The following is a 23,392-nucleotide window of genomic DNA, read 5'->3' as shown; positions in this document are numbered from 1 at the left end:
CAGGCAGGAAGACGAAGGACGAAGGTCAGAGGTGAATTGAAAGACGTTCTGGCAAGCGTGAACAGTCTGAGGAGGGTTTAAGTAGGAGTCTGGGCAGATGCGCTGAGTCTGGGCTTTGATTAAGTACAACAGGTGTAGATGATCAGGCATAAAGGGTAGAGACTGGGCTGCATGTGAGGTGGAAGGTGCTAGAACTGTCCATGGTGATACAGGGAAAAAACTGAGGTTGGATTATATCAACCAGGGGGTTGACGGCCCTGGAAGAGTTCTGGAACTCACTGGGGAGCGCTGGAGGGCTGAGAAAACCTGAGAGAACTGGGGTATACAGGAACTAGAGAGCGCTAGGGTATACAGGAATTAGAGAGCACTGGGGTATACAGGAATTAGGGAGTGCTGTGGTATACAGGAACTAGGGAGCGCTGGAGAACTCAGAAACTAGGAAGCAGCGGCTGCTTGGGAGCGGCGGGAGGATGCTCGGTGGATGACGGGTAACCAGATGGAGCCGGCGGAGCAGGGGAGTATCCAGCGGGTGCCGTGGAGGACGGGCCGGGCGTGGCAAGCGGCGGAGCAGCAGAGTCTGGTGAGGGCGTCGCGGAGGACGACCCTGTCGTGGCTGGATCAGATGCGGGCGTCGCGGAGGGCGACCCCGTCTTGGCTGGGTCAGAGGCGGGCGTTGTGGATGGCGACCCCGTCGTGGCTGGGTCAGAGGCGGGCATCGCGCAGGGCGACTCCGCCGGCAAAGCAGCAGTGTCTAGTGAGGGCGTCGCGGAGGGCGACCCTGTCGGCGAAGCAGCAGGGTCTAGTGAGGGCGTCGGGGAGGGCGACCCTGTCGGCGAAGCAGAAGAGTCTGGTGAGGGCGTCGGGGAGGGCGACCCCGTCGGAGAAGCAGCAGTGTGGTGAGGGCGACCACGGCGAGGCAGAGTCAGCCGGCGGGGGAGCAGCATGGTCACAGGAGGCCGGCAACGAAGCTTCACCTAGGTCCTCCTAGTGTGGAGCTCCACAGTGGGACCCTCAGAGGGCTCTGGAGCTGAGACTGGAGGCCGGTCCCCTTGGACCGCCTCACTGGACTTGGGAGCGACGGCTGGAGGCGGTCTCCCCGGACCACCTCGCAGGACCGGAGATCAAAGACGGGATGCGGGTCCCCCTGGAACCCCTCGCAGGACTGGTGAACGAAGATGGGAGGCGGGTCCCCCTTGACCCCCTCGCAGGACTGGAGAGCAAAGACGGGAGGCGGGTCCCCCTGCACCCCCTCGTAGGACTGGAGAGCGAGGAGGCGAGGCGGAGCGGGACCCTCGGTGGCCTCGGATGGACGCGGACCCTCGGTGGCCTTGGACAGAGGCGGACCAGCAGCAGGACTCTCAGATGCTGGCGGCGGCGCAGCAGGACTCTCAGACGCTGGCGGTGACGGCGCAGCAGGACTCTCAGGCGGTGACGGCGCAGCAGGACTCTCAGACGCTGGTGGTGGCAGCGCAGCAGGACCCTCGGATGCTGCCAGCGACGCAGCAGGACCCTCAGACGCTGGCGCCGACACAGTAGGACCCTCAGGCGCCGGCACAGCAGGACCCTCAGCGGCCGGCGGTGCGGGAATGTGTTGTTGTGCAATTATACACTGTTTAATGTTATTTAATGTTTATTAAATAACCCTCTGTCTGTTAAGTATTGCCTGGTGATGATCAGCTCTTAAGCTGATATCAAGACAATGGTTGAAAGGGATGAATTCGAGCACTAGCGATCTTTTAACAGCAAAACCTGCACACAAATTGAATAAAGGAGTGACAACCTCTTTTCAAGTCCAATAATTTAATTGTTGGACTTAATTTAATTAAGTCCGATTTAAGCAGATTTCTCCTCAGTTTGGAGGAAGTGGCTCCTGTGCCGGTTTTCAGCTCTGCGTTGCCTGAAACCAGCTCCGTCTGGAGTCGCCTCCCGGTACAGGCTGAGAAAGCAAAACAAAGCTGGCATAGATGGATTCTTTCACTTCGGCATCTGTTTTAAGCAGAAGTGAGAGACTTATCTTTGAATCGGCTAGCATTTTCTCCTTATGCCAGGGAGGAACTGAGTTTCAGAAAGGCTCATTCTCACTCAGCTCGTGGCCTCTTCCAGGCCCCATGCATGGCCTTCAGTCACATGGCCGCTGAGGAAGGAGACCCCCCCCCCCCAGAGGAGTGCTGGTCGTCCGAGGGTTTGGAGGAGTGTGTGGAGAAAAGAGCGAGAGTGAGCTGAAGAGACCTAAGCAGAGGTGTGCTGTGACTGTGTACACCCACGCAGGCTTGGGCCGTGGCGTGTGCCGCAGGAATGCTTGAGACGACCGGCTGCGCAGGAACCACAGCGAAGGCCGGCTCAGTAGGAAGAGTGCTTTCGTCGGCCGGCGGAGCAGGGTGAGGGCTTGTGTCGGCCGGCGGAGCAAAGGCAGGGCTTTCATCGGCCGGCAGAACAGGGCTTTGGATACGGACCAGCTTGGGAACAGATTGTCCCTGTCCCTATAGAAAAAGCCCCACAGCTGGTCCTCGCTGATCAGGGGCACTCTGGCCAGACTCACCCGAGCAGCAGCAGCAACTGTACCCAACCGACTCACCAGGGAGAGAGAGGTGACGTCGGCCCCAGTTGGTGCAGCTGCAGCAGCGGCGTTTGGCTGGGCCTCGGGAGAGGTCCTCCCGGCATCTGGAGAGCCGGGCTGCGAGGTTGAGGCTGCTGCTGGCGATGAGGCAGCGGGAGCTGCAGTGGGAGGAGCTGAGGCTGGATCTGTGGCAGGGACCGCAGCAGCGGCAGACGGGCAGGTAGATAGTGAACCATCGGCGGGCTGAAAGGCTGCTTCCCAGGAAGACGAAGGTCTGAGGTGGATTGAAAGATGTTCTGGCAAGGGTGAGCAGTCTGAGGAGGGTTTAAGTAGGAGTCTGGGCAGGTGGGCTGAGTCTGGGCTTTGATTAGGTGTAGAGACTGGGCTGCATGTGATGTGGAAGGTGCTAGAACTGTGCATGGTGATACAGGGCAAAAACTGAACCCTGACACCCTCCCGATAAGTTTTTTTTTTTTTTTGGCCCGGACACTGTGGCTCCAGGCTCTATCTGCTCTCAAAACAAGGAAGCTCTTCTCTCAAGGTCTTCAGTCAGTAAAGCTGATTTAGTACCCAACTTGTCCTATCAGGGGTCAACCCAAATGACCTCAAGAACCATAAAATAGCTCACAAACATCCTGTGAGCTGTGTGTTTTCTGCCTCAGAGGGGAGACACAGTTTAGAGGCCTCTTATTACTTTCCATAAAAATGCTGATTAATAAGACAAGTATTATTTTCCACAACACTACTGTAATAGAAATGGCTCTAGGTGCCAAACTAGCTAATAAAACGTTTTACCATTCTTCCTGTGCTTCGTCCCACTGACAGCAAGTGTGGGAATTATAAGAATTTGTCAAAATAAATCTAGGCAATAGGTATGCTCGACTATGAAGGGTAAAAGCTACGCGCAGTCAGCACGGAGTCCACGCTGCTCACAGTATGTGCACAAGACACCCGAGTATGTGGGAGTCTAAAGATCTCAAACAATGTGTTGGCAAGTGACTCTAAGGTTATCTGGGCTTTAACAGGGATTTTTAACAACACTACACTTGAGTTTTAATTATCCACGCATAAAGGATAGTTAAACCATAATCCTAAATTAAATTATGTCAAGATAATAACATAAAACATTTTTATTCATAACAAAACACTTGAATACTTGTTATGGGGAGATGATGCAACTGTTATGCCAAGATATCAGGAACTCCTGTCTGAACAAATTTAGAAAATCACATTTCTATACAGCCCACTGCAAGCTCATACAGTGTTCTATGTATTGTGTGTTCTTGTGGCTCAAGTGGTAAAATAGGATTTGTGCTAATGCAATATCAGGGGTTCTAAAAGTTTGGGATTTTACAAGAAAGGATGTCAAGGAAATATTCTTCCATCAGAATCAGTTAGCCTGCATGCTAATACCAGGTGTGAGCAGGGTGATAGCAAGACAGTTTGCCTTGAGGATCTTTTTAACTTCAACTGTTTTATAACCTCAACGTTTTACTGTTTCTTTACTTAACCCTCCTCCTCCAGCCAGAAACTGAATCTAGCGGACTCTCAAGAGATCCCGTAGATGGCCAGCATGTGATGTTTGTAGGTCTTCCTCTTTGTAGGTCACTTTTTCCGAAACCACTTGTAGGCAATCTAACAGAGAAGGTGGAATTCTATTTTTGAATCCTACTTGTCTTCGACTGAGGTTGAATGTATTTACAGATTGACTTCACTGGATCCACCAGGTGAAACGTCAAGATGGCATTAGCACTGCTGGTTCTCTTATAATAAAGCTAGGCTTGTTATCTTTTATATTTCTTTTATAAGAATTGTAAAGGAGTCGGATGGAGGTTTAGGACAGAGATCTTAAGGTTCATTAAATTTGACAAATTTTTGGTGCATCCTGTAATTTATAAAACAGCAACATAGATTTGCAAGACATGACTAAAGTGAAAATAATCACAACTCAAATGACTTTTTTTTTTTTTTTTTTCAGATGTGATGTAATTGATACCCACATGCACACCCTTCAGTGTTGAATTAATTTGCTCAAAATGTACAGCATATTGTTAACAGGTGGTTGGGTCGATAGCTGTAATAATACACAAATCCAGATGTTAAATCACAGCAATGCCTTAATTTTTGTTTCTCTTTGATTTAATCATATTTGCCTTATTGGTTTAGAACTATTGTATTGCTTTCTAGTTTCTGACACTGTTAGCTTTTAGGTCTGAGTTGGAGAATAATCAAATGATGCTGATTTCAATGGAATTTAACAATTTATGTCAAATTTTGACCACTGGAGAGCGCTGTTTTTACCTTTAACATTTTTGCTTTATATATATATATATATATATATATATATATATATATATATATATATATATATATATATATATATATATGACTTTCTCTGCTGTATTTATCCCACTTATTTAAAGTAAGAATTGATTTTTACCTTTATTTTTCAACATTATTGTAAATAAAGATCTTTTAAAAATAATGGTTGAATGATTGTTAATTTCAGTCTATTTGGAGTACCAAAATTAATAGACACTCATAATTGCGCAGTTCATAATGATTTGGCACTTTTAATAATGCACTTTTTTTTATCTATTATGCACCGAAGATTTTAATCTGTTCAAATACAAAGTAAGAACTTGTTACCTGTAACAAAAACGGAAAAAATTACAAAGTAAGAACTTGTTACCTGTAACAAAAACGGAAAAAATTTACAGAACACTAAAATAACACACCCTAGACCTGATTGAATGAAATATTTTCTTTGTTCTTTACATAGTTCAATGTGCTGACAACACAATCACACAAAAATGATCATTGGAAATCAAATTCATTAACCCATAAAGGTCTGGATTTGGAGCCACACTCCAAATTAAAGTGGAAAAACACACTACAGGCAGATCCAATTTTGATGTAATGTCCTTAAAACAATTAAAAATGAGGCTCAGTAGCATATGTGGCCTCCATGTGCCTGGATGACCTCCCTACAATGCCTGGGAATGCTGTTGCTGAGGTGGTGGATGGTTTCCTGGGGGATCTCCTCCCAGACAGTCTGTAGTGCAACGTGGCGTTGGGGGGTGGAGTGAGACATGATGTCCCAGATGTGCTGAATGGCGTACCGCGCACGTGACGTCACCGACTCAAGAGCAACGCCCCTTTTGCCGCTTAGGTAGGGCATACAGGAGAGAAAGCACGGATAACCCAGCTATTACAAGCGCAACAGAAACAGCGATATGACCGACTTTACAGCCGTTAAACTTTCCCAAGACGATGTCCCAGGCACACGGATTACTGATCGCACTGTCGAAGAACACACCAACCTTCAGCTCAAACGATGGCTTGAGGTTCGAGGGCTTAAAAAGACTGGAAAACTGGCCGAGTTGATGAACGGTAAGCTTTGTTTTTTTTTTTCCTGCGCAGCGATCATGGCAGCGTCGGCCGTTTTTTTTTTTTTTGTTGTTGTTTGCAATCACCGTCCAGGAATGGGTATATGTTTAATGTTTGTCTCATTTGAAATGTTTTTGAGTAAGCTATCCTGGTAGCAGGCTATCATGTTAGCGCCTGCTACCATGATAGCCTATATGCTGTCATGGTAGCAGGCGCTACTTTATTAACATGTCGGCCACCAAAATACTCTTACCTTGACTTGATGTCGCTGGAATTGGGTCAGGATGTTCTTCGGTTGATCCCTTTCCTCCGACAAAATGCTTGCTACATATGTACTTGAATTTGGTAACTTTTTCCGGGTTGAACTGTTGTGTAGGCCGACCGCCCCGGTCCCAGCGCATACATTTCTCCTTGGCAGTCTTGAAGAAAATATCCTTCATATGCGGCCGATGAGCGTACCTCGAGTCGCTGTTGCACGTTCCATAGCAACAATGTTTAAAAACCATGGTCTTAGATTTGGAAAAAGCAGTCGTTTACCGAGTAAAACCTAGGCTAACGCACGTCTCTCTTACAGCAAAACAACGGCGGCTTTCCGGAGTTTGCCCCACTGCGTACCACGTGATGTGACGTCATCGTGACGTTGTGTTTCTAAAAATAGCTCGCGCGCGGTACCCCATTTGGTAACTTTTTCCGGGTTGAACTGTTGTGTAGGCCGACTGCACCGGTGTACCCAGCGCACACATTTCTCCTTGGCAGTCTTGAAGAAAACATCCTTCATATGCGGCCGATCAGCGTACCTCGAGTCGCTGTTGCACGTTCCTTAGCAACAATGTTTAAAAACCATGGTTTTAGATTTTGAAAAAGCAGTCGTTTACCGAGTAAAACCAAGGGTAACGCACGTCTCTTTTACAGCGACACAGCGGCGGACTATGCAAGCTTGCCCTACTGCTTACCACGTGATGTGACGTCATCGTGGCGTTACGTTTCTAAAAATAGCTCGCTCGCGGTACGCCATTGGGGGACGGGTGGGCCAGTCCATAGCATCAATAGACCAGTTCATGCGTGACGTCACGAGCTACATCCGCGTCCCGCGGGTAGGCAGAAACAGTACGGTTCCCGTGTACTACCTTGACAAAACGGGTGAATTAGAGCGTGCTTTTAGTTAGTTGATTTTTGGAATCTAAACAATGCCTACGACTTGTGCTCCCGGTTGCATACAGAGGCATTCCAAGTCGTCTGATGTATGTTTCTTTCGTTTACCGAAGGACGAAGAAAGACGAAAGAAATGGATAATTACAATGAAAAGGATGCAGGCAGACAATCCCAATTGACTGTGGGAGCCATCATACCACGACAGAATTTGCGGTCTACACTTCATCTTTGGTAAATACAACTTAATTTTGCACTGGCCATTGTTCTACTTAAATTCAATTCAATTCAATTTTATTTATATAGCGCCAAATCATGAAACATGTCATCTCAAGGCACTTTACAAAGTCAAGTTCAATCATATTATACAGATTGGGTCAGATTATACAGATTGGTCAAAAATGTCCTATATAAGGAAACCAGTTGATTGCATCAAAATAATTCTATAAATAAAAAAATTAGGATATATACTTAAGTCAAGACGTAAACGTTCGTTTTGTAATATTATATACGTACATGCAGTGTCCGAAACACATCTACCGGCCAAGTTGGCCGGTAGATGTAAAAATCAACCGGCAAGGCATATTTTTTACCGGCCAAAATATTAACACTGACCTGACCTCAGCTTTTATAAAAATTAAGAGTGAGATTATTTTAATTTTCTGGGGGCGTGGTTGGGGCCGTGGCTGACTGGACCCTGGAAGAGAAATCTTTGTTTCCTGACTTTGATAAGAAAATATTGTAGTTTATTATAAAAGACACAATCTGAATAATGAGATTCACATCCAGGCAATAAAAACACTGCAGATTATCATTATTCTATCCGTGTTGGTCTAATTTGTAAATGCGGCAGAGTTTCATTAAGCCTATACATTCAAACATTTTCCCTCAGCTGCAACACTTAAAGCACGCAGGGGTTCACGCTGCGTTTTTACGCATGATCCAGCTGCTGGATTTTACCCTGGTGCGCTGCACACGAGGGAGAAACAGTGGGGAAAATACATAAATGAAAACTGTAAAGGGCTCCTTTAGGGAGGAGAGAAGGAATAATGGGTCTGAGCTAAAGCCCCCGTGTTACAAGTTCCTTAATATGACCCTTAAAAGTGCGCACTTGAATTACATGTAACGTAATTTTGCGCACCTGACTTCAAGCGCAAGGCAGCACGCCCACCGAAGCATCGCTGGTTCTGTGTCATTAAAAACAAAACAGCATGAAAAACAGTTACTGACATTCCTATTAACTTTAATTGGGACATTTTGGTACGAGTGGAAGGACATTAAACGCAGTGATTCACGTTTTGAAGGCTGGTCGCTGACAAAAGCACCTGGCTCCGAGACGGGAGGCGCAGTAAGAGCGGTGAAGCACAGAAACAGAGCGCGCGTAGTTAAAAAAAAAGAATAATTAAGAATGAAACTTATAAACAGACTAATTGGCGTTTTAGACTGTATCTGGTTAGCAGATCTGTTTTCTGATCCAGCGTGCAGCCATGACTGGTTCTGAATGTGAAAGAAGCTGAACCAGCTCCGTAGAAGGGAGGTCTAGACTAAGCTCTGGATGGACAGAGCTGTGAACGGCTCATCCGCAGCCCAGATGGGGATATTTTTATTTTGTTTGGTACAAACATTTACTTGCCATGTGGCAGCTAGCCCTCTGAAATTCACTCGCCAAACGGGAAATTTACTTGCATTTGGCGACTGGCGAGTGTTAATTTCGGACCCTGCGTACATGTACAATGTATGCAAACCCTCTTGCATGAGTCTGAAAAGGATTAATAAGACAAAAACACCAAAATAATCCTTAGTGAACAATGTTTTTTTTAACCTACCAGAGGCGCTGTCCGACTCCGCTTTCGTATGTTACACAAACATGTCTGAACATCCATCCATTTTCTGACCCACTTAATCCCTCGTGGGGTCGCGGGTGCCTATGTCCCGATATAAAATAATTGTAGCAAAAATAATTGTAGCTGTCCAGTGGTTTCATGGCATTCATGCTCTCTCGTCCGTACTGGCCTGCCGTGTTTATAAGGTAGCTGTATATGTTGCCGTACGGAACACTTGGCCAGCATTTCACAGACTTGCTCCATCCCTTCAGGCTTTTGCTGTGTGGATCTGGCAATCTTACACCATCAACTTACTCTTAAAACGATCTTGTGATACGTTATCTAAAGAAGAAAAATACGTCGCGAACTCGTCGTTTCCTTTGTTTGCGTCCGCCATTGTGTTCGCCTTTTGCCTACCAGTCCGCCGCGCATGCGCGAAAACACGGATCAAAACAGTAACAATGAACTGGTCTATGCTTTCGTCTAGCAGGAACTGCTGACATGCTCCAGCCACATGAGGTCTGGAATTGTCTTGCATTAGGAGGAACCCAGGGCCAACCACACCACTATATAGTCTCACAATGGGTCGTGGTTCATTACCTGTTTGTTATCTGATTTACATCCAGGGAAAGAAAACACCCCTGATTATCAATAATCTACGGATTTTTTTATCATTGTACGTCTATAACCTCATTGGCAGTCTGAAATGAATGAGGCTGAGTTTAATCAAGCCGATATAGTCCAACATTTTCCCCTCAGCTGCAACATTTGAAGCACACGGGTTCAAGCTGCATCTTTACGCATAATCCAGCTGCTACTGTTTTCCCTCTTTTCAGCTCCATGCTGTCATGATTTTGTCGTGATTGAACCCGGATACAGCACGCACACACAGAGCTGAGTTTAAGAGTGTTTATTGAAAGAAGTCGATGATGATGGCAAGTGGAACCAGAGTTTGTTACCAGGCGGAGGTGAAGGATCCAGAAGCTGTGGCAGTACACAGCTTCTCATGGACGGCTAGCAGAGACCACAGCTTCACAGAGACGGGTAGCAGAGTACAAAGCTTCACAGAGATGACTAGCAGAGTCCACAGCTCTTCGGAGACGGGTAACAGAGTCCACAGCTTCACAGAGACGGGTTGCATACTTAACAGCTTCTCAGAGACGGCTAGCAGAGCCCACAGCTTCTCAGAGACGGCTAGCAGAATTCACAGCTTCTCAGAGACGGCGTGCAGAGTCAACAGCTTCTCAGAGACGGCGTGCAGAGTTAACAGCTTCTCAGTGACGGCTAGCAGAGTCCACAGCTTCTCAGTGACGGCTAGCAGAGTCCACAGCTTCTCAGAGACGGCTAGCAGAGTCCACAGCTTCTCAGAGAGGGCTAGCAGAATTCACAGCTTCTCAGAGATGGCTTGCAGAGTCAACACCTTCTCAGAGATGGCTTGCAGAGTCAACACCTTCTCAGAGATGGCGTGCAGAGTCAACACCTTCTCAGAGACGGCTAGCAGAGATAACAGCTTCTCAGAGACGGCTAGCAGAGACTAGAAAAATTTGCATTTCCTGCGAAAATGCACTGTGAATGCAGATAGCTGAATGATTGAGCAAAAGATGCAGAAGATCTTTGAAGAAGAGAAAAAATAGCTGAAAAGCATTGAAGAAGTTGAAAAAGTTGAAGAATTTGAAAGAGTTGAAGAATTTGAACGTGAAAGAACAATAGCTGAATGATTAGAAGAAGAAAAAACTGAGGGAAAGGCACCAAACATTTCCTAACTCATTCTAAACACTGAATCGTTTAACAAAGCAGAAGTAGAATTTCAAACTTGAATATACTGTAGCCATATGTGGGCCTGCATTTCTAGGGAGTATAAGGGGTTTCGCCCCCATTGAAAAGCATTGGATGTTTGACACATCCTAACTTGGAGATGCTTTACGTGACGAGGCCCAAACTTATTGTGGAGCATTCTGTATAAAGGAGGTACAGACTCTGTACAGCAGAAGTTTGTCCGAGCTTCCTAGAGCTACTTCCAATTAGCAACATGCTAACCATTAGCCGCTAACATGGTTGTGCTCAGGATCACCGGGTGATTGTACTCTGTCAGTTTGGTCCAAATCCTGTACTGGGAAGTGCCTCAAATAGGGGTGCCAATACTTAATGTCGCCAAACGTCACCAAAGTTCATGGGTCAGATTGGCCTCCTTTAGCAACTCAGCCTCACCACATCTGGGCCCAGAACTCAACATTTGACCAAAATGGTCAGTAGTGCCATTTCCCACAGGTGGGTGGTGCTGTATTGGCCAATTGGGTCGTGTCTGGGCATCATGCCAGGTCCTGTTGGAAGCAAAGGCCCAATAGGAAAGCATGTGTAATCCAAAATGGGACAGAAAACTGACACATAGCTGAAAGTCACTGGAAAATTTTAAAATGTCAAGAGGAAGTGACTGTGCGAATTTCAGATCCCTACATTAATCACAGGAACTGCGGTGAGCGTCGAAAGTTGCCATTCTATCTCAATTGAGCCTCTACCTCTGGCCCTCAGAGTTCCGTCGTAAAAAATTGCGATCTAAAGGGGATTTTTAAGGAATTTCCAAAATCCTCTAAAAAGGGTCCCGTACAAATCGCTCTAGCTGAAAAAGTATAAGAGATATCAAATTCATTCTTTCTAATGTGGAAAAATGCAGCTCTAAAGCATTTTCAGGATTTTGCACATTCGCTACTCCCGAACAAATTGTTCATGTGGAAAAACCGTAACAGTTATCCACAAAATTCCTTTTTTGTGAGTGCCAGAAGGGTTGGGACATTCATATGTGAAAGTCTCATGCCTGTACATGAAACGGTTTAGGAGTAGCGACGATGCGAAAACGTGTGATGTTTTGGATTTTCAGACGTCATTTTTCAAAACCGCTCCATAGGAAATGAATGGGGGAGGTTTCGGGTTTGTGTCGCTCTGAGGTGATTTGCGAAAAATCTATCAATGCTACACCAATGAGGGTTACATTTCCTGAATCCAGACAAAAATTCCTACGTTTTGATGTATAATTTATGTGGATAGGTTTAGAATTGAGCGAGTGAGAAGAAGTTGTTGGGAGATGAAGAATTTGTTGAATTTCTAGAGTGCGCACTCTATAACTGCCTCCTTGACGACCATAGCAATGCATGTTATTTGCTGAATTTCTTGAAAAGTCAAAATTATTTTAAGGAGGTACTATATGAAAATGGTAAAAGATATTAAAAAGCTGAAATATATCATAATAGCTGAAAGATATCACTACATTTTAAAAGTTGAATGACGTTTCTAGCTGAAAGTAGGCTGAAGCAGTAAGCTGTCAAAAAGCAGCTAAAATGAGCGGAATTTTTGTGAATTATATTCATTTCCTATGGGAGAAAAAAAGCTGAAAAATTGCAGAAAAAGCTGAATATTTTAAAAAGTTGAAGAGTTAAAAGTACAAAAAGACATAGCCATCCATTCCAGAAGAAGCTGAATAGTTTAAAAGTTGAATGGTTGAAATCGGAGAAAAATTGTAGAAGCGAATCAAACTTTAAACAGTAAAAACGCATTAGGAAGAATAAACGCTAAGAAGAAGAATAAAGAGAAACAGGATCTCAAGAACTGTGAATGCCTACTGCATTCACAGTAATAACAGCTTCTCAGAGACGGCTAGCAGAGATAACAGCTTCTCAGAGACGGCTAGCAGAGATAACAGCCTCTCAGAGACGGCTAGCAGAGATAACAGCCTCTCAGAGACGGCTAGCAGGACTAACCTTGAGGTGAAGCAGAGGTGGCAGGGTACCAGTTATGCAGGAGACAAAAACAGATTGGCATAGGGTGGGTGTTGAACGACGACAGACCAGCGAAGAAATGAGCACATAGGGAGGTTTAAATAGGGGAACTAACAGGTGGAAAGAGACTAACTGATTGATTAGAAAATGGCTAACATGTGTGACTGACACAGCGAAGGGAAGGCTGAGTGGGAGTGGTAGGAGGAAACAGAACTAACCATTACAAAGCCAGAACCTAACTAAACCCAGACAGAAGGAAGAACTGAAAAATAGTAGATAAAACCCTAATCAAAACTGAACCCTGACACATGCATTTCTAGACTTTTATAGTTTATAACCATATCACCGTTCACAGTGACAGGGTTGTCATCTAAGTCTCTCCCCTGACCAGACAAATCTCCTCTATTGTGCAAGACGCTCTAGAGTGTAATCACGCAAGCCGAAGGCTGATTTGAAGTTAATCTCCAAACAAAATTTGTATGTGGTAGGAGCGGACGGAATGATTACTTTCTGCTTCACTTTGAGCCCACTGATAGTCTTAAAGGCATAATCCTATAGGAAATATAGCACTTTTTATGCATTGCAACCCCATATTCAATGAGTATAGGCACAGCTTTTCAAGCTCTGCACCTCACTGGTTCCTAAGTGGGTGGATTTTTTTTCCCCCGTTGGTGCGATGCGCAGAAGGAATAAACAGTGATGGAAAAAATGCATATGATGACTGTTAACGGCTCATTTAGAGGAAAGACGAGGAATGATGGGTCTGAGCTAAAGCCCCTGATGTTACAAGTTCCTTAAAATGCCCCTTAAAAGTGCACACCTAAATATGTCTAACTTAATTATGCGCATATGAATTCAAGCACAAGGCCATGCAGCAACCCACCGTAGCACCACTGGTTCTGTGTCATTAAACAAAATAGCATGAAACACATCTTCCAACTCTCCTATTAAAGGTATACTATGCAACCGGGGTTGATTTTCCAGCGAGGCTCCCCCCAGAGGGCGAAAGTAAAAGTGCACTGTCGTAAAGATGCTCAGCTGTTCTGGTTTCCCCGTCAACCCAGGCGCGGTTGTTTTGAGCTTATCAGACAGGCGAACGCAACGAAAAGTGGAAAAAACGGCAGTACAAACAATGACTAACACTGAAGGTATGAACATCAAGCTTCCCGCAGCGCTATCTTGGCGAGGCGGCCGCCGCCGCCTCGCCAGTTTTATTATTATTATAATATTACTATTATTATTATTATCATTTTTTTTTTATGTTGGCGAGATGATACCGCCACCGCCTCGCCAAGCCGCGGCCGCCGCCGCCTCGCCGCGGCCGCCGCGGTGGCGTCTCGCCAACATAAAAAAAAATTTTTTTAAAAAAATAATAATAATAATAATAATAAAACTCGATATGCTTGCATGTTTATTTGACGTTAACACGCGGTTCTTTGTTGTTGCTTTCGCGCGTGCATATAGTGAATGGCAGGGCAATAACACATGGAGTTCTCGCCGTAAAGCGAGACTTCTGTGTGTGCGAGCCGTGAGCTCTTGCAATTGCAAGTGCGGTATTTCCCCCACAGACCCCCAGTGCGGCCGAGAAAACCTTTGTTCGACCTGAAATGACTCATATAATCATCCAAAACGGTATGGAACACATTAATTAACTGAAAAATGTTGCATAGTATGCCTTTAAATTTAATAGGGCATTTCTCAAATAAGTCTAATTAGCTACATCTACCGGAAATCAGCTCCAGTTCCCCAAATGGTCGGACAAGCAAATTACAAACTGATAAATGGAAACGTTTACAACACCAATAATTTTGGAAGATGAGAATGTCACAGGAGCTTCATTTCAAGATGCTTCAATCAAGAACCACAGCGTCGAACAACTAAGACATGGTTCAAATGTCGAGGCCTGAAAGTTGGTGGAAAGAAAGCTGTATTAGTGGAAAGGTAAGTTTTTCTTTTACTAGAAGTATGGTTGGGCTGTGTGGTAGCTAACACGTGTCAGCATTATGTGAGCCAAGCCATTTGCAAAAATATAAAACGAAACATTCCACTTAACGTTAATGAGCTCTGTGGATTCACCGTGCTGGTTCTCAGAGTTATTCCCGCCAGAATCGGCGTCCCCCGTGTCGGGAGCGCACATGCAGCAGGAAGTGTCGTGTTCACAGCTGCAGCTGTGATTATTTTCCTGTTGCTGACAGCTGTAGTCATTCTCAGCATTCTGGATGGTTCCAACCCAATCAGAATCAGACATACTTTAATAATCCCAGGGGGAAATTGTTGTTTCAGTACAATCGCCAAAACATTAACAAACAAACATCACAAACATTTCAGGGGGAGACGATTTACTGAGGCCTTGCTGCCAAGGTCAACCGCCTTACACGGTGCCCACATGGCGCTGCCATTACTCTGTGAAAAGATAGAGGGCACAAAAAAAGGGAAGGTGAGAGGGTAAAAAACATAACTCATACTTTATCCTATAACAGGATACAGTTTGAGGTATCAAAAAACCTCTGGCACAAAAAGCACAAATAATACGAGACACATATAGCAGAAGAATAACATTGTAGATTTGTCGTGAGCAGTCTCAGCCATAACAATCCAGGGGTTACATTGATAAGGGAAGGCAGAATCCAAATACTTTATTTGTTTATGAGGCAAGCTGCTCTGACTTTTCTTGTCAGCTTTAAGTTTTTGCTGGCTCCAAATAGCGAATACAATATTTCAAATTGTTGGGCTTTTTCGCATTACACTTCCAGAATTTTATTCCATCCGCCCTTGAGTTCAACCACCAAAGCCAGTCTGTGTTCCAGCACAGCCAGCTTTCGGCTCTGCTCCTCCACCTTCCAGGTCTGTCCGATTCACTGCCTTAGTGAGCGCGTCATTTGCAGCTGGTAGACTGATCAAGGCCAAATGGCTACCGACATCTGCTGTATTTGCTGATACATCAAAAATCCACCAAATCCAATAAGTAGAAATCCAAGTATCCTTAATCCAAACATGCAAACTTTTCAAACGTCCAGGAATGACAAAGTCGAAAGAGACACCATTTTCCATCCAAGAATATAGGGTGTATTCTCTAAAAATAGTCAGATCAGGACAGGACCGGTCCCCCTTTCGTTGCCTACCCGTCGGAAAAAATTGATCAGTAGCATTGAGAGACCAGCTTACCAGATCCATGATTTTTCAGAGTTCGAGTATTATGAAGAAAGACAAAGCAAACTAGAACTGCAAGCAGTTATTAACGGGTTCCAAGCCCACGCACCGCCCCCTTTGAGCATGTTCCTGGACTTCAGCATTCAATCCCACAGCATCTGGTGGAAAAACTGGAACATCTGGGCTTCAGCACACCCCTTCACCACTTCCTCACCTCCTGAGCACTGTCGGTCCGGGTCTGACAGACCACCTCTGATGTCATCACCCTCAGCACGGGCTCCCCTCAGGGCTGCATCCGGAGCCCCTTGCTGTTTACTCTGATGACACACGACTGCACCCCCAGGTTCACCCCCAATCACATCATGAAGTTCGCAGATGACATAAACTCATCAACAGCTCAGCTGTGGAGGTGGTTAGCAGCACCAAGTTCCTGGGGGTGCACATCACGGTCAACCTCACCTGGTCTGTGAACACCACGTCACTGGTGAAGAGGGCACAGAAGCGCTTGTACTTCCTGCAGAGGATGAGGAGAGCGCACCTGTCCCCGCACATTCTCATAACCTTCTACAGAAGTACCATAGAGAGCATTCTGACCAGCTGTCTCTCTGTGTGGTGTGGAGGCAGCAGCACCTCCGACTGGTGGAAAATGAGGAGAGTGGTGGGGACAGCAGAAGGGATCATCTTTCCTCCATTAAGGACATTTCATCCCAGCGCTGCATGTCCCCAGCCCATAGCATCAACAGAGACCCTCAAACCCCCACCATGAACTGTTCCCCATATATATATATATATATATATATATATATATATATATATATATATATATATATATATATAATGAATGTTCTTCATTTACAGTGACCCTTTAAACCATTAATGCTATTACTCCTTTTCATGACAACTCATAATATATGAATTACATGTTTCCCGTAACTTATACCTTTTTATTCTAAGTTCAACCAAGATATTCTCTTCTTATCCTTGTAGCTTGTAGTGTTAAATAAGACTAAAATCGTTTAATTTGAATCAAGGTATGCAGATGTTGATAGATATATCTATCTATCAGTGACGTGCGGTAGGGTTCATAGCTGGTGAAGCACTGACATCATCAGTCAAATTTACAAATATATACACTCTACAGAGTAGACTCATTGCAAAGTGCTGAAGGAGACTGGTTGAGGCAAATCAATTAACCAAGAAACATGGAAAAAATATTGATTATTTGTTAAAAAAATAAATAAAACTAAATTATTTGTCATTTGATTGGTAGCAGTTTATGAGTTATGATGGATTTCTACATTTGTAACACATTCAAAAACTAACATGAATAATTATTGCTGTCTTACTTCTACTTAGAAATGAAGTCCAGCTGCACTCTTTCTGAACAAAAATATCATAATTTTCCGGTAAAAGTTCTCTTTATCTTCTTCAGTTTTAAAAGTTTCTCAGTCTCAGTGGAGCTCACTGCCAGGGAGGAAAGCCTTCCTTCATCAGTCCTGTTCCAGCTGTATGTTTAGAGTCTTTTTAGTGCTTTACTTGTTTAGCAAAACTTGCTAATAACACATCCATAACTTGCTTTGACTCTACTATTTGGGGATCAGGAGCGGTGCCCCTTGAGCGCCCCCTGCCTAGAGGCCAAGGAACTGCCGGCCTCACCTACAACCAGCTCTTTGGCTTTTATGATCGCCCAGCAGCACACGAAAACACATAGTTTAATTACCAAAACACAATTCATAATCCACATATATTAAATTGTGGAAAATCAGTTCATCAGTGTTTGAACAATTGAATTTATGATCTAGAGACAGGAAGATGCATTCACGGAATGGAAGTCAGCGCAGTTAACATGGGATTGCGCAATCCCAGGGGAAGCCAAGCTCGCTGGCTTGGTGGCGCTTCACTATCAAGCACCACCAAGGATTTACGTTAAAAATAGTAAAAAAAGTCTTCGATTTTAAAGAGAATATGATAAAAAAAATAAGGAAATTAGATTAAAAAAACAATTATTATTACAAATGACTGAGTGAATCACAACATATATTGTTATCATTATTCTATATTTTCTTTCTTTCCATGATTGCCTCCCCTGAATGCATGTCACTGCTATATATAACTATAACCCATAAACTTTGCACAACATTCGCATATTTGCTCATTTTGCATCATTGCATCTCCAACTAGCATTACAAATGATGTCAAACTCTCAGTTTCTAAATGCATTCTCGCACAAATGCCCTCTGCACAATCAATTCAGTACATACAAATGGTTTTAAAAATACTTACCTGTACACTGTGACTTTCTCATGCATTGTTTACACTTCAATTGTTTACTTCAAATCACTGCTGCACTTTATACTGTAATTTATTTTACTGCAATTTACAAGCTGTATGCAACGGAATTTCGTTCTGTATGCACTCTGTGCATACAAAATGACAAATAAAGTCTATCTATCTATCCATATTATATTATAGCGTTACTTTTCAAATAAGTCTGATCCATATCTGAACTATGGATCTTTGCAAATGTTTTTGCCATTACTTCTACTTTTTCTTAATTTGTTAATGTTGTTCCTTCTTCATGTTTTAGAACTGGATATGTTCTCTCTTGTCTATTTCCCTTCATTTTCTTAATCATTCCCCATACCTCAGCTATAGAAGTTGTTCTGCCTATTGAATCACAAAAATCTCTCCATTTTGTCTTCTTTGCCTTCTAAATAACTTTCCTTGCTTCTGCTTGATCTTTTTTATATTCAATTAAATTTTTTAAATTATGTGTTCTTCTCAAAAGTCTAAAAGCTATCCTCCCATTTCAAGTCTCTGCTCCGCTTAGAAAAAACACAGGATGTGACGTCACTTCCGGTGATGTGCCCAAATATGGGCATAATGGCCGCCCTGTTCACAGTTCTGGATGGCAGAGCTCTCGATGATGAGAGCTGTAAACAAATGATCACAAACTTCATAAATTTGTTAAAATTCTACGGTTTGCTCTAAAATTCTGAAAATATTCATGATTGTCCAAGAGTGTTTTATCTAACCACACGATTTTTTTGATGGTCATTAAAAAAATGGATTTAGAGAAAAAAAATATTAAACTTTATAATCTTGTATCATTAATTTTTAAAATCTTGTAAATTGGTCAAAATCGCCTGGATTTTTACCAAACTGAAAGACATGGTTATTCTGGCTGTGCTTTACAGATAGAGGCCATTTTTATTGGGATTGACCAATATTTGTGGAAAATACATTGATTTCTCCATTTTACAAACTTTGAAAAAAACAGAGTGTGGCACTTTAAAACACTGGAATACATGCAGTGAGAGAATTGTTGCACCTTATTCAAGGAATACATCCTGAAAATCTGAGCTTGTTACACCACACAAGTGATTTTAGGTGAATTTTTGAAGTTTTCAAGTTTTTTTCCACACTTTTGGAAATAGGCCCCGCCCACTTGTTTCAATAAATACCATATTTAATACTTTAGTTAAGGGCAATGTCTGGAAGGGGATGAAGAAGGTTTTGTAAATATCCGATCAGCCATTCTTGCGTAGTAGATTTCTTGACATCACAGCGCCCCCTAGTGATGGACGATCCTCAAACGCGGGTCACATGTGCAAAATCTTATTTGGACTAAGTGTTATGAAGGACATGTCAAAATCTGTTATGGTTTTACAATAATCAGCAATTACATTTAGAGCTAGCTAGCTAACAATCATTTATTTTAGCGTTACTTTTCGAAAAAGTAAAAATTCAAAAATCCGCCACGTTAACTTTTTTTATTTGTCCATGACACGCTTATATATGAAGTTTTGTGCGGATCGCACAAAAAATGTAGGAGGAGTTTAACAAGAAAGGTTTAACCTTTGTAGCCATGTAGCGCGAAAACTAGCTGGGAAACGAAGGGTGTGCCAATTCACTTTATTTTTCAGAATCATCCAATAAACAAAGTTACATCAAGTTTTTGAGAGTAGGACCAGTAGTTTGGTGGTTACAGGCGTAAACGCATTGTCCTTTGTTATAGCGCCCCCTAGTTGTTGAGGGGTCTGAATTTCTGGGTTTGAGTAGCGGTGCACATTCTGTACTTGGATACCTGATTCACTGGATTCGTTACAAATCCGCATGGGCCGCCCAGCGCGTTTTAGCGGAGAATAATAATTACCCGTAATAATAATAAATAATTTAATAATTTAAAAACACGAGAAAAACAATAGGGTTCTCTGCTCACAGAGCAGACGAACGGCATAGCCGTTCGCCTGCGCTGTGGGCTTGGAACCCTAATAATAAATAATTTAAAAACACTAGAAAAACAATAGGGTTCTCTGCTCACAGAGCAGACGAACGGCATAGCCGTTCGCCTGCGCTGCGGGCTTGGAACCCTAATAACAGGGGAGAGGGGGGGAGCAGATAAGGAGCTCTGGAGAGCTGAAAGACACGACCGACCTCGAAGAGAGACAGAACAGAGCTGTCCCCTGATTGCAAGCACCTGTTACTGCCCTGATTACTGGCACATGTGTTTGGCACTATTTAAACCTGCCTTCTTCTGAGTGCTGATGCCAGATTCTCGAAAACCACAGAGTGAGTAGACTGGATTTTGGAAATCCCCCTTGCTGAGTCCATCACAGCTGTCTGCTTGCTTGTGTATTTTTGTTGCTAGATAGACTTGCATGAATGGATAATATAAAACACAAATACACATAGCTGAGCATATGTTGCAGTCGCTGGTATTGGGTCTGGATATTCTGCTGTTGGTCCCTTACTGCTGATGAAATGTAGCAAACACATCTAGGTATTTTTGGTCACGTTTTGAACTATAAAGCCCTCCCGCTTACATGCTCTTATCCAACGATGGCATTTCTTGGGATTCTTTCAGGGTTTAGTAAAGGGAATGAAAAAAACTCATTTCATATGGTCACCATGGCCATATCAAGAGTCACTCCAGGAGACACTGAAGCAGCAGTGTTTTGTTGTTACCATTGTATTTGCTGATGTAATATTCGGGACAGAGCTGTCTGCTTTACCACTCTACACAGCTTGTCCGACCACAAGATGGCAGCGACCAGGTGCACTGCCTGTTCTAAAGTTAGCAATTTGACGTCATTTGAGGTATGCCCCATTGGGACATTTTGCTGTGGGCGGAAGGACATTAAACATGGTGGTTCACGTTTTGAAGATTGGCTGTCGATAAAAGCCCCTGGCTCCGGGGGAAGAGAGAGGGGGAGGAACAGTGAGAGCGTTGAGGCATCAAAACCCAGCAGAAGTAATTAAAAAAATGCAAAATTAATAAAAATGACACTTATAAACAGACTAAAAGGTGTTTTAGACTGCATCTGATTAGTTCAGAACCTGATCAGAAAACAGATCCAGCACGCAGCTATAACTGGTTCTGAATGAAGGCTTTATCTGGCAGCCGCTTTCCCCTCTTGCCTCCTTCGTACGTACCGGACCGTACCGGCTTATACTTTCACCACCAAAATAATCTGATCACTATGGTGGCCCAGAGGTGTCATCGCTAATACAAAAGCCATAACATAAATTCTAAAGTCATAACACAAATGCAAAAGCCGTAACACAAATACAAAAGCCGTTACACAAATACAAAAGTCGCAAAACAAATACAAAAGCCACAACACAAATACAAAAGCCACAACGGAAATAGCCGCAATGGAAATATAAAACGTAAGTCACGCAACAGTTGGTTGTTATACATGACAGAAGAAGAAGAGGCAGACCCGCCAAAACAGTCTATGAAGAAGGAGCTTCGCTTGCGGACTCACAGGCAAATATTGCCCGTTTGTCTGTAAAGAACAACTCAAGGAGTCTATGGAGACGATTTAAACAATTTAACCAAAGTATACAATACAGTTGTTACAACTTCGAATTTGGGAGTTTCTGAGCGATAAGTTCTCCGTTTTATGCACCATACTGTCACTAAGCAATGAAAGTTATCCGGAATTGTCTGACTCGTTTCCATGGTAACCACTGACTCGCAAATATAAAATGCTATGTTTCTCTCTTCACAGGATTAACAAACTTGCAGTTGTCAGTAAACACACTTGGTGGCATAGCGGTACACCTGTACCATATATAATAAAAGGAAAATGGCAATATTTGCTTGTGAGTCTGCAAGCAAAGCTCCTTCTTCATAGATTTTTTTGGTAGGTCTACCTCTTCTTCTGTCATGTATAACGACAAACTGTTGCGTGACTTCCGTTGTGGCTTTTGTATTTGTGTTGTGGCTTTTAGATTTATGTTGCAGCTTTTGTATTTGTGTTGTGGCTTTTGTATTAGTGTTGCGGCTTTTGTATTTGTGTTGTGGCTTTTAGATTTATGTTGCAGCTTTTGTATTTGTGTTGTGGCTTTTGTATTTGTGTTGTGGCTTTTAGATTTGTGTTGCGGCTTTTGTATTTGTGTTGTGGCTTTTGTATTTGTTTTGTGGCTTTTTAGATTTATGTTGCGGCTTTTGTATTTGTGTTGTGGCTTTTGTATTTGTGTTGTGGCTTTTAGATTTGTGTTGCGGCTTTTGTATTTGTGTTGTGGCTTTTGTATTTGTTTTGTGGCTTTTTAGATTTATGTTGCGGCTTTTGTATTTGTGTTGTGGCTTTTGTATTTGTGTTGTGGCTTTTGTATTTGTGTTGTGGCTTTTGTTTTTGTGTTGCGGCTTTTGTATTAGTGTTGCGGCTTTTGTATCAGTGTTGACACCTCTGGGCCACCGTAGATCACTTATGCTGCTGCTCTGTTAACATGAACTGCAGCAGGAATAATTACTGATGGCTACAAGCTATAAAAGAAGCAAAAACAGCTCCACAGAAGGCGGGGTTTATACTGAGCTCTGCATGTACAGTGATGTGAACGGATCATCCGCCCATTGTTGTTTTTATACGTGAGAAATGCTGTGTGTGTGCGTTTGAAGTCAGGGAAATTTGTGTGTCACATGGTCATTGCGTGAGATTTGAGAGATCTGAAAGGTCTGCTTGCTTTTATTCAAAAAGGGACTTGGGGAAAGACTTTAGCTTAAAGCAGGTTATATTTCCCTCTTTTTTTGTGCAGTAAATGTGAGTTAACGGTCTAGCATTATTTTTTTTATTATTATTTGCCGTCCAAAAGGGAAAGAGGGGTTAAGAAGTTAAGTTGTTTTAGCTCATGTAGTAATTCTGCTCATAGAGGTCCCATCATCAGTAAACGGCTGCTGGAGGCTCCATCCATCCATCCATCCACCCATTTTTCTACACGCTTATCAATGCTGGGGTTGCGTGGGGTGCTGCTGCCTATCTCTAGCTGTCAATGGTCGAGAGGCATGGTACACCCTGGACAGGTCGCCAGTCCATCACAGGGCTGCTGGAGGCTCAGGAAGCCGAAATGTTTTTTTCCCACCCATGAGCAAAGGGTGGGAGGTGGGGGTCCAGAACCTCAATTACCTGAATGCAACTCATAAGAGTAGACTGTCACGCCTCAGCAAATATTTTGCCAGCCTGTTAACATGAGACATCTTTGTCAAGCTGTAATTGGTGCTACGTGAAACATTATTGAGATGCTGACTCTTTATAAATGGCACTATG

General features: G+C 43.5%; 1 long non-coding RNA gene across 1 annotated transcript in view; it reads left to right on the top strand.

Annotated features, from left to right (window-relative positions):
• Positions 1–4,504, top strand: part of LOC118557705 — a 31,791-nt gene extending 27,287 nt beyond the window's left edge. The window contains exon 3 of the long non-coding RNA XR_004927946.1: positions 4,082–4,504. This is a non-coding gene — a long non-coding RNA (uncharacterized LOC118557705). The remainder of the gene's footprint in view (positions 1–4,081) is intronic.
• The last annotated feature ends 18,888 nt before the right edge of the window (positions 4,505–23,392 follow it).

This window comes from Fundulus heteroclitus, chromosome 24, assembly GCF_011125445.2.
Source record: "Fundulus heteroclitus isolate FHET01 chromosome 24, MU-UCD_Fhet_4.1, whole genome shotgun sequence".
Classification (NCBI taxonomy): Eukaryota; Metazoa; Chordata; class Actinopteri; order Cyprinodontiformes; family Fundulidae; genus Fundulus; species Fundulus heteroclitus.
The sequence above is the reverse complement of the archived record's forward strand: the minus strand, read 5'-3'. Positions and strand labels throughout refer to the sequence as shown.